The sequence below is a fragment of the Bos grunniens genome, chromosome 20, assembly GCF_055505025.1.
Source record: "Bos grunniens cultivar Pamir isolate PY7600 chromosome 20, Bosgru_T2T1.0, whole genome shotgun sequence".
Taxonomy (NCBI): Eukaryota; Metazoa; Chordata; class Mammalia; order Artiodactyla; family Bovidae; genus Bos; species Bos grunniens.
The window spans coordinates 27,704,762-27,715,618 of NC_141184.1; the positions used below are offsets into that span (position 1 = coordinate 27,704,762).

The window sequence follows — 10,857 nt, forward strand, 5'->3', positions numbered from 1 at the left end:
ACAATATAATGAGGAATGACAATGTTATTCATTGCTTAGAGATCCTGAATAAATCTTTATCCTCAATCATTAGGTTTTCTTATAGGTAAAATAGGGGGTATTATAAGGACATGACTTAGCGACTGAACTGAACTGAACAAAGACTACTGCAAGAAATAATAAGTTCCTGTGCTTTATAGTCTTTTATGGTACATCTTGGACTTCCCAGATGCACAGTGGTAAAGAACCTGCCTGCCAATGCAGGAGATGCAAGAGATGCAGGTTCGATCCCCTGGGTTGGGAAGATCCTCTGGAGAAGGAAATGGCAACCCACTCCAGTATTCTTGCCTGAACAATTCCATAGTTAGAGGAGCCTGGCAGGTTATAGTCCATTGAGTCACAAAGAGTAGGACACAACTGAGCACGCACACACACACATGATAAGTCTTATGCTCTGTAAAGTTAAACTCTTTGTTTATAGGGTATTGATTAATTCTTGAGAGAGATTTGGAGGGATCCATTTGGATCTGAACCAAGAGAGGGACAATATGAATTCTGTCTATGTCTGTGGAAGATATTTATCATAGACTAAGGGACACTAAATAATGAAGATGTGTCTGAAATTTGTCCTTCTATGGTTTGTAAGAGCTATAGAAGAAGTGGATAACAGAGGATGAGATAGTTGAATGGCACCACCGATTCAATGGACATGAACTTGGGCGAACTCCAGGAGATGGTGAGAGACAGGGAGGCCTGGCGTGCTTCAGTCCATGGGTTGCAAAGAGTCAGACACAGCTTAGAGACTGAACAACATGGTTCATAAAGTATTGATCATATGAAAGAATAAAACTTTGGATTCTCTTGGGCATTAGACTTAAGGGACTTAAAACTTGAGTTACAATCTCTTGAGTTTATTTTTCATTCAAGAGAAAGAAATGTCAGCATGATATTTTTCTAGGAAATCTCATCCTAATAAGTGAAGAGGGGCTACCATACTGAGGAGAAATAAGTGTTTATCTTGTAAAGGTCCCAAGGAAAATGGATATAGGTTGAGAAAGAGACATATTGTGATTAATTTGAACTCCTCACTATTTGAAGGGACTGTTTATTTGTATTGGGGTTGTGAACTGATAGAGTAGCTCCTGTGTCAATTGGTATGTAAGGGATTTATATCAGATCTGGGGAATAGCTTCCTCCAGCCTGTTATATGGTACAATGGGAAATAGTCCCTTTGCTCCTTTGGAGTCCCACCACTAGAATGACCTTGACCCGTGGCTTTTGGAAAGCTGTAACTATCTAGACTTTGAAAAAACTCTCTTCCAGTGGCTAGTTTTTATTTTTATTTTATTTTTAACAATAATGACAAAATAGTTTAGGAAGAGTTTGTTTGGAAACTATAATTGTCTAGCTTTTTTAAAAAAATCAACTGCAGTCTCTCTTTCAAAGGTCAGTTTTTCTTTTCTTTTTTTTTTTTTTTTAACAATAAGACAAAATAGGTTAGGAACAGTTTCCTTGGGAGATTCCCTCTGTTGAAAACTTTTAGCCATGCCCCCTTTTTTTGGAATCATCTTCCATGGCATGTGCTAACTGATTAGCTATGTTGACAAGGTCAAGGTGAATATTATTCTTCATTCTCTTTCAGTTATCTTGACTAACAGAGAAAATTTTCTGTTTTAACTATAAACATTGAAGTAAAGGCCGCATTGATAGAGTCAATGTGTATAAAGTCTATATTTTCTTTAAAAACAATTTTGAGTCTGCTGTAATAATCATGAATAGATTCAATAGGCTTTTTAATTGTGGGCACAAAATTCAATGGGTACATGCATTCATTTTGTTCCCATGTGCTAGCTTACAGAAATTCCTCAGGATGGCAAAAGGTAGCCTTTGGGACATGACAGGAGCTTGGTCATATAAAAGAGCTATTTGTTGGCTGACTTGAAAATCCAAAGGTTTTTTTGAGACTTTCCCAATGAGCAGTTTTCATCCAATGCTGGGCCTAACCTTCTCCAATAAGCATGTGCATTAACTGATAAAGATCAAAGGTTCAGTTTGAATTACAATATTGAATTATTTGGCAAATCTTTGAGGATCCTTTTAAAAAGGAAAAAGATCCTTTGAAAGAAAATCTATGACCAACCTAGACAGCATATTAAAAAACAGACATTACTTTGCCAATAAAGGTCTGTCTGGTCAAAGTTATGATTTTTCCAGTAGTCATGTATGGATGTGAGAGTTGGACTATAAAGCAAGCTGAGCACTGAAGAACTGATGCTTTTGAACTGTGGTGTTGGAGAAGACTCTTGAGAATCCCTTGGACTGCAAGAAGATCCAACCAATAAATCCCAAAGGAAATCAGTCCTGAATATTCATTGGAAGGACTGATGCTGAAGCTGAAACTCCAATACTTCGACCACACAATGTGAAGAACTGTCTCATTGGAAAAGACCCTGATGCTGGGAAAGATTGAAGGCAGGAGGAGAAGGAGACAACAGAGAATGAGATGGTTGGATGACATCACCAACTGGATGGACATGAGTTTGAGCAAGCTCTGGGAGTTGGTGATGGACAGGGAAACCTGGTGTGCTACAGTCCATGGGGTCGCAAAGAGTTGGACACTACTGAGCAACTGAACTGAGGATCCTCAATTACCTTGAGAAAATAGTTTACTATAGACCCAAGTTCAACTTTGGTCCATGGAACAAAATTAATTAATGGTTTAGCAGGGTCCTCAGAATACCTAAATTTAAAAGGGAAAGTTTTAATAGGCTCAGTTGGTAAAGTTTAGGAACTAGAGAAGAAAGAGAGTTTAGATAAAGAAAGAGGATTTGAAGAGGGCAAAGTTGAATATAGAGGAGGTCAAGTAACCAGGTTATAGGAAACCCTGGCTCCTGTCACCAAAGAAGAGGCCTCAGCTGCCTGGTTTATCTCCTTTATTTCCATAAGCTATCTTAGAAATGCTATTTTACAAAGAGAAAATGTTAACACATTACTGACCAGAGACATATTAATATGCCTTTTGTTACCTGAACATTATCTACTGGAAACATTTTAATATTCACTCACATAAAAAATTGCTAACCACAGGCATTAGTTTCTGCAAAAATCTTCTGGTCAATAATGTGTTAAAATGCTGAACTAGGTACCAATTAAAATAGTTATCCCACTTAGATTGTTTAGTTTTTATTGCCTGAGTCTTCTAATTTAGTCTGAAGAAAAATATGTTTCAGCAGATTGAAAGTTTCTCATAATGGCCATTGGAGTTCTACGTTATTTCAATAGGACTGGATCATCTAGTCAAAAGTGCGCATAAGGATGGACCATAATTTTTTAACATAAAATTAGCCAGGATCCCTGAATAAAGGTCACTATTATGGCATTGAGATGACTGGCATCTCATATCTCAGAGGTTTTTCTGACAGCAAAAGCAAAATTCCTAAATCCCTAAATAGCCTGATGGATGTGCTTTCAGGGTTGGGAGTTTTGTTTCACAGTATGTCTTTGATGGGATTCCCTCTCTTTTCTCCTGGAAGACAGCCTTTGCCCTATCGTCTGACCCATGACCAGTTGTCCCTTGTTTCATGTAAACTGTCTTGCCGTTGACAGATGACCTAATGTCAGTCTGGTTTGTTTGTGATCAATTTGTCCTCTCACATAAGTCTTTGCTCTAGAGACTAAAGTCTCTAAAGGGAGGTGGCAAGTACTCTAACACCATTTATTTGTTCAACCCATGCCCACCTATAGAATTTTTAATTTTTGCTCTCATTTGTTCCAAAGAAATTACACCAAAATTCTAGCATGTTTCCAATAAGAAAACAAAGTGCTCACTGAAAAGGATAAAACTTTTAAACAGATCCTTAACGCAGTCAGAAAACCCACCCAAATGGGGGCAGACCAGAGTCTGAGAGGAGAATCACCAAACCAAAACTAGACAATGGCACAGATGCAATAAGCTCCAGGGCTTTCATGGGGGTACTGCACACAATTTCAAGGGTCATATCTCTTGGGGGTCATATCCTTTGAATCCCACTTCCAATGCAAAAAATATCTACCTAAATAAAAAGATAAAATGAAGCAAACTCAATATTGTCAAAAATTGTCTCTTTTGGGAGTAGCAGAAGAATTGCAATTCAAGATACACAAACTGTAGCGAGTTTCAGAGAAGTCTGTTGACAATTTGGGGTAGGCTGTATTTATGGACAGGGAAGGTAAAGAAGTGAGAGCTTAGAGTCGATTAAAAAAACAAAGGAAGATTAACTTTGAAAATTTCCGAGGAGACAAAACCAGACCAGTCCCATAAACAAAGCTCAATTCAGTTTTTTTACAAGACCAACTTATCCAGAGTGACTTATTCATGCCTCTGGAAAACACAAGCAAAATTTCCCAAGATTCCTTGATCAATTTCCCATCATTTAAGAGCATCTCAGTACTATCAGTTTTCTGTAAATTAGGTATTTATGGGAAATCCATCTCTCAGTCCTCAAGTTTTGTTTCCCTGAGGGCATATGTATAAGATTTTCTATTTTCTATTCTCTGCTTCCATTTTAGACTGAAATTCTTTCACAGAGCATATGTAGGATTTGGGGGATTTAAAAAATGGAGAATAATTTTGGAAGATTATTAAAACTTCTTTTTAAGAACAATTGGATAAATGAGTCAAATTAGAACACACCATAAAAAATATTTTTAAGTTCATATTTTTTCCTGTGGTATTGTTTTGACATTGTTTCAAAAGGGTGGAAAATATTCTCTGAAGTTTTTTAAATGGAGATTTTTAGTCAGTAAAGATATTTTAATTGCAATCACATAAAAAAAAGAATATAGACAAAATGACCTTACCATGCATTCCAGCTTTATGCTTCTTTATGGCTATAGAATAAATATGTTTTGACTATTATTCCTTTACAAATAGCAAGTGGGAGTATGAGTATTGACATTCCATGCATAGTAATCAAGATAATATCTATTTTTATGAGAGTACAGTTCTTAATTAAGGTTAGACCGAGTGGGTCACCTTAGTAAAATAATGAAAAGTCAAAGTGCCGATGTTCAAGGTTGCACTGCCTTATAAATAGTTTATTATTGCTTCCTACTCTCTATGTTACTAGGATGGCTATCTTTATATGATAACATTTTAATTTTATTCTCCTTTTCAAGTGAGTTTTTGTTGTTGTTGCTCAACCCTAACCCTTCTAAAAATATCTAATTATTTAATGGGTATTCAGAATAACATTGGATTTTATCAAGGAAGGAAAAACAGTGGACAAGACAAAAAATACATATGAGTTTCCAGTATCTCCCAAGTTCCGATTTTCTCTTCATAGACAATATCAAACTGTGGACATATTCTCTTAGAGTAGATGAATTTCTTCATAAGTTATGTGTCTCGTGGTAAGTTCAGTTCTTTTACTTGGTCAATGGCTTGGTTACCTTGGGACCACTTATTTCTAATGTCTTCTTGCTGGAAGGTAAGGAATGAAGTTTGGTGTCACATTATCACTCAACCAGGAGGCTATTCCATTCAGTGCTAAGACTGGGGCTCAGTACTCCCCTATTGACTACTACTTCGTAATAAAGAAGTCATTGTTTTGCAAGTTTAGGTTTTAAAGGTTTATTTGATGAGTTAAATAGAAAAGGCTATGACAAGCTTTTTTTTTTTTTTTTTTTTGCAATGCCCTTCATCAGACTCTGTACATTTACCTGCCTTAGGTTTATCTAGAACCAAAAGCTATTAATATCTTCATTTTGTTAATAAGCAAACAACTGTTTAGGAACATTAAGTGACTGCCAAATAAGTTACTAAATCAACCCAGCCTAGGATTAACTGTCTCAAAAATAACACTGTTTTTATTCAGTTGTAAGTAAATTATTCATAGATACTAATCAAGAGAAACTACTGCAAGAAGGAAAGATGAGAGACATAAGGTTAATGAATCTGCAAAGGATTCAAATGCATGGATATCTTAGAATTAGTATGGTGTCTTCACTGTGGTTAAGCCAATTTAGATTTCTATTACTTTACCTTAAAGTTATTTAAATTCTAAGTTTAAATTCTAAAGGGCAGAAGAAAAGAAGTACATTTATTTCCCTTTTCCTCCATCTCTTCTTTTATCTATAATCAGAAACTTTAAATAATACCTAATAGTTTAATAAAACTTGCTTCAAATGTCCTATTTTTTGAATTCTAAAGAAGAGGGTTTTTGATGATTATTGTAAAATAGGAAAGTTTGGATTGTATGATTCTACAAGAAGTCTAGAGGAGGAATATGATGTCCTTAAGGTTTTATGTTTGTGCTTTTATTATTTTAGTTTGCTTTTAATTTTTAAGATTTTAACTTTAAACCCTTTGCCCAAGGGAGAAATTCCAGAACTGCTGTCTTGGCTCTCATGTTTTTATACACATTTTAGATGCGTGAAGGAAGAGCAGGGGATAGGATGAAGAAACAAGCAACTTGTTCACATGATCCATAGAAGGCAGATGGAAGCAGGTTATGAAAAATGTAAATGCATTGGATATAGAGATATTAATCATCAGCCCAGCCAGAGATGGCTAGCATTTTATGTATTTTTTGCCTGGATAGGGTGAAATGTAGTTGCCATAGCATTTTATATACATATCCCTTATATGCATTTAATACTTATGCAGATAAAATTAATTTCGATCTCCTCACACACTGATTGATAGGTCAGTATTTCTATTTTCTTGCTGTGAAAACAAAAGTTCAGAGAAATTCAGCTATTTACCTGAGAAACCATAGCTGGGAAAATGTAGAGCTTACCTCATTCTAGGTATCTTTTTTTCTAATTTTGAAGGCTTTCAAACATATCATTGTCTGTTCAACTGTTCATGCATGTGTACCTAAAAAGCTACTGTTTTGTAGAAGAATTTTGTTGGAAGAGGGAAAATGTTGTTGTATAACTTTAAGATCTGTGAAGGATAGAAGATATTATGTGTTACAAATATTAACTTCCCAAGGGAAAAAAAGTACAATATTCCTCAAGTATAAGAGTAAACACAAGAAAAACTCTATTTCCAAAAGAACTCTATTTTGTGCCAAATGTGCTTTTACACTTATTAGAAATAGTTCCTCATTCATAATGTAAAAATGATGTTATTATTTTAGTTTATATATAACATATGACATAAGGAGTGATTTTGTGACTAATTTAGGCCTCAGGTTGTTTTTCCCACCCAAACAAAGTCATACATTTGGCCATTTAATTTTTACAAATCTACTGTTTCAAATTTCACAGTTCATTTTCAAGTTAGAAAACATACTGATGTGTTCCCTTTCTATTTCTTCCTGAATATATTTGTGCTATCTTTCTGTGAGATAATGAATCATTTTTTGACACATTCCAATATTTTTTTCTCACATGCCTTTCTTTTTTTCAGCTCCAAATAATGAAATCATCACTGACCCCATTGGCCTTCATTTCTATTCTGATTTGTGTGAAGAACTCTTAGATTGAAGTTTTACACGGTCAACAACTAGAGGGGCTGGCTATGATCTTGTCACAGTCTATTTGTTTTACACTGTTTCTTTTTTCCTTCCACACAGTCCTTGAATGTAACTTCATGTGAAAATATGGTTAGTGGGCTGTTTTACTTATTTTTCTAGATCACCAGTGGAAATATTAACTCTGACAGGAATAAATACAGGGCTCTACACCACCCTACCAGATATGTTATCTTGTGTTTATTATTACCCATCATTCATTTTCAAAATCTTTCAGTTGCTTTTATGAAATGTGTGTATGTTTTACTCTTAAGACTCCCCCATTAAGTTTACTATTAAAATTCAAGCTCATCTGTAATTTGAGACATTTATAAGAAGGGAAGAAAGTAGCTGAGTCTTTTTCATAATCAAATTCAACCTCTTGGGCTGAGCAGCAGTTTTCTTTACTAAGTGATAAAGGTTTCACCAGGTAATTTTAGAAAGGCACGAATAGTTGTATCTTGTGTTGAATGTGTTTGTATGCATATTATAATATTCTATTTTCATAGAATATTTAGTGAGTTTGTAAACATAAACTATTTTATGTTTCTTTACTTTAAAGAAAATGTGAAAGCTTTTAGACACTAAAAATAATCTAAGAATAAATATAAAACCGGTAGATTTTTCTTTCCCAAAATATCTTCAGAAGTCATTGTTGGCAAACTTCCAAATACAAATTAAGTAATGGATTTGTATGACACTTTTATCATATCAATTATATATTTATTGTTCTTATGGTGGACACTCTTTTGTCTCTTGCCAATCTCTGTGGGTGGTATTAAGTTGCAGAAAAGAGGTAAGTGCCAAGTTTTAATGTGGATCCGTAAGTTTTTGAAAATGACCATTGAGAATCATTCTCTGAATACTAACTAATCAAACAGTAAGAGAAGGCTAGATTGGAAATAATCAAACAGTAAGAGAAGGCTAGATTGGAAATAATCATAAGGATTTAATTTAGGCCAAAGTGACTTTTTTTTTTTAGGCCAAAGTGTTTTTGTTTTGCAGAAGAGGAAACTGATCTACAACAGTGAAGTGCATAGATTTACAGTACATCTCAGACTAGAGACTGAGCTCTGTAGAATACTGATGTGCACCATTCAAATTGTTTAAGTAGAAATGCCTATTTGTTGTTTTTCTGTTGCTATGTGAAGATGTAATTCCCTGGTGGCTTAGACGGTAAAGTCTCTGCCTACAAAGCACGAGACCTGGGTTCAATCCCTGGATTGGGAAGACCCCCTGGAGAAGGAAATGACAACCCACTCCAGTATTCTTGCCTGGAAAACCCCATGGACAGAGAAGCCTGGTAGGCTGCAGTCCATCGGACAGGACTGAGCAACTTTAATTATGATTATGTGAAGATGAGCAACAACTTGGTGATTTCCTCAGTTTATTATCGCTCAGTAATAATGAGCGGATCTGGCATCCAAACATGGCTTCACTGGCTACTTCACTCAGGGTTTCGAAAGGTTACAATCAGGTTGTTGGTCAGATAACATTCTCATCTGGAGGCTCACGTAGGGAAGACTCCATTTCCAAGATCATTCGGGTTGTTGATAAGAGTCATTTACTTGCAATTGTGTAACTGAGAGCATTGGCTTTCTTTTGGTCCTACGCTGGAGGCCACTCTTAAGTCTTCAAAGAAGCTAAATGTTCCTAGAGTCACCCAAAGTTCTTTGGCAAGTGGACTTTCTCAGTGTGACAGTCTACCTCATCAAGCCAGAAAGGGCAGTATCTCACCTCAAGGAGGTTCTAGACCTTTTAAAGGCTTTCATATCCAGCAATCCCACTGCTGGGCATACACACTGAGGAAACCAGAAGGGAAAGAGACACGTGTACCCCAATGTTCATCGCAGCACTGTTTATAATAGCCAGGACATGGAAGCAACCTAGATGCCCATCAGCAGATGAATGGATAAGAAAGCTGTGGTACATATACACAATGGAGTATTACTCAGCCATTAAAAAGAATACATCTGAATCAGTTCTAATGAGATGGATGAAACTGGAACCTATTATACAGAGTGAAGTAAGCCAGAAAGAAAAACACCAATACAGTATACTAACGCATATATATGGAATTTAGAAAGATGGTAACAATAACCCTGTGTGCGAGACAGCAAAAGAGACACCACTGTATACATCAGTCTTATGGACTCTGTGGGAGAGGGAGAGGGTGGGGAGATTTGGGAAAATAGCATTGAAACCTGTATAATATCATGTATGAAACGAGTCGCCAGTCCAGGTTTGATGCACGGTACTGGATGCTTGGGGCTGGTGCACTGGGATGACCCAGAGGGAGGGGAGGGGAGGGAGGAGGGTGGAGGGTTGAGGATGGGGAACGCGGGTATACCTGTGGTGGATTCATTTCGATATTTGGCAGAACTAATACAATATTGTAAAGTTTAAAAAAAAATAAAATTAAAAAAAATAAAAATAAAGGCTTTCATCTAATTCTAAATATTTGGGGGGAGATTTAATTGTTGTTGTTCAGTTGCTAAGTCGAGTCTGGCTTTTGTGACCCCTTGGACCTCAGGCTCCTCATCCTCTGCTTTCTCCCAGAGTTTGCTCAGATTCATTGAGTCCATTGAGTCAGTGAAACCATCCAACCATCTCATCCTCTGCCATGCCCAACCCCTTCTCCTTTAGCCTTCAATCTTTTCCAGCATCAGGGTTTTTTCCAATGAGTTGGCTCTTTGCATCAAGTGGCCAAAGTATTGGAGCTTAGGCTTCAGCATCAGTCCTTTCAAGGAATATTAGGCTTTTAATGAATAGTCTTTTAAAGTCTTTCCTCTGATTAATAATATAATTTATTGGGAGATTTAATTACATTGGAAAAATCTCTTTACCTTTGTCATACTTGGTTAGATAGAAGCAAATTACAGATCCTACCCACCTAATTTGACTCATTTGAAAAGATTCTGCTGCTGGGAAAGATTGAAGGTGGGAGGAGAAGGGGATGACAGAGGATGAGATGATTGGATGGCATCACCGACTCAATGGACATGAGTTTGAGTAAACTCTGGGAGTTGGTGATAGACAGTGAGGTCTAGTGTGCTGCAGTCCATGGGGTCACAAAGAGTCAGACATGGCTGAGCAACTGAACTGACTAACTGACCCACACCTAAAGGAAGTTACAAAAGGTGTGAACACTAGGGTGTGGAAATCATGAGGGTAACCCTAGGATGTCCACCACAGCTTGCTTCTTAAATCCAAATCACACAAAAGGAATCTACTGAAACACTGGTGCTTATGTCACATATATACATAAACATTTGACTTTCCCCCAATAATTCAAGAAGCTTTCATGCATCTATATGTATTCTTTATCTTCACTCAAAGATCAAATCCAGTCAACTTTGTTTATAATCTCATCTTCTCT

General features: G+C 36.3%; 1 long non-coding RNA gene across 1 annotated transcript in view; it reads left to right on the forward strand.

The window, feature by feature from the left end:
* LOC147350174 (uncharacterized) overlaps positions 1 to 7,657 on the forward strand; it is a 173,643-nt gene extending 165,986 nt beyond the window's left edge. Inside the window, exon 3 of the long non-coding RNA XR_015149198.1 lies at positions 7,376 to 7,657. This is a non-coding gene — a long non-coding RNA (uncharacterized LOC147350174). The remainder of the gene's footprint in view (positions 1 to 7,375) is intronic.
* Positions 7,658 to 10,857: the final 3,200 nt, after the last annotated feature.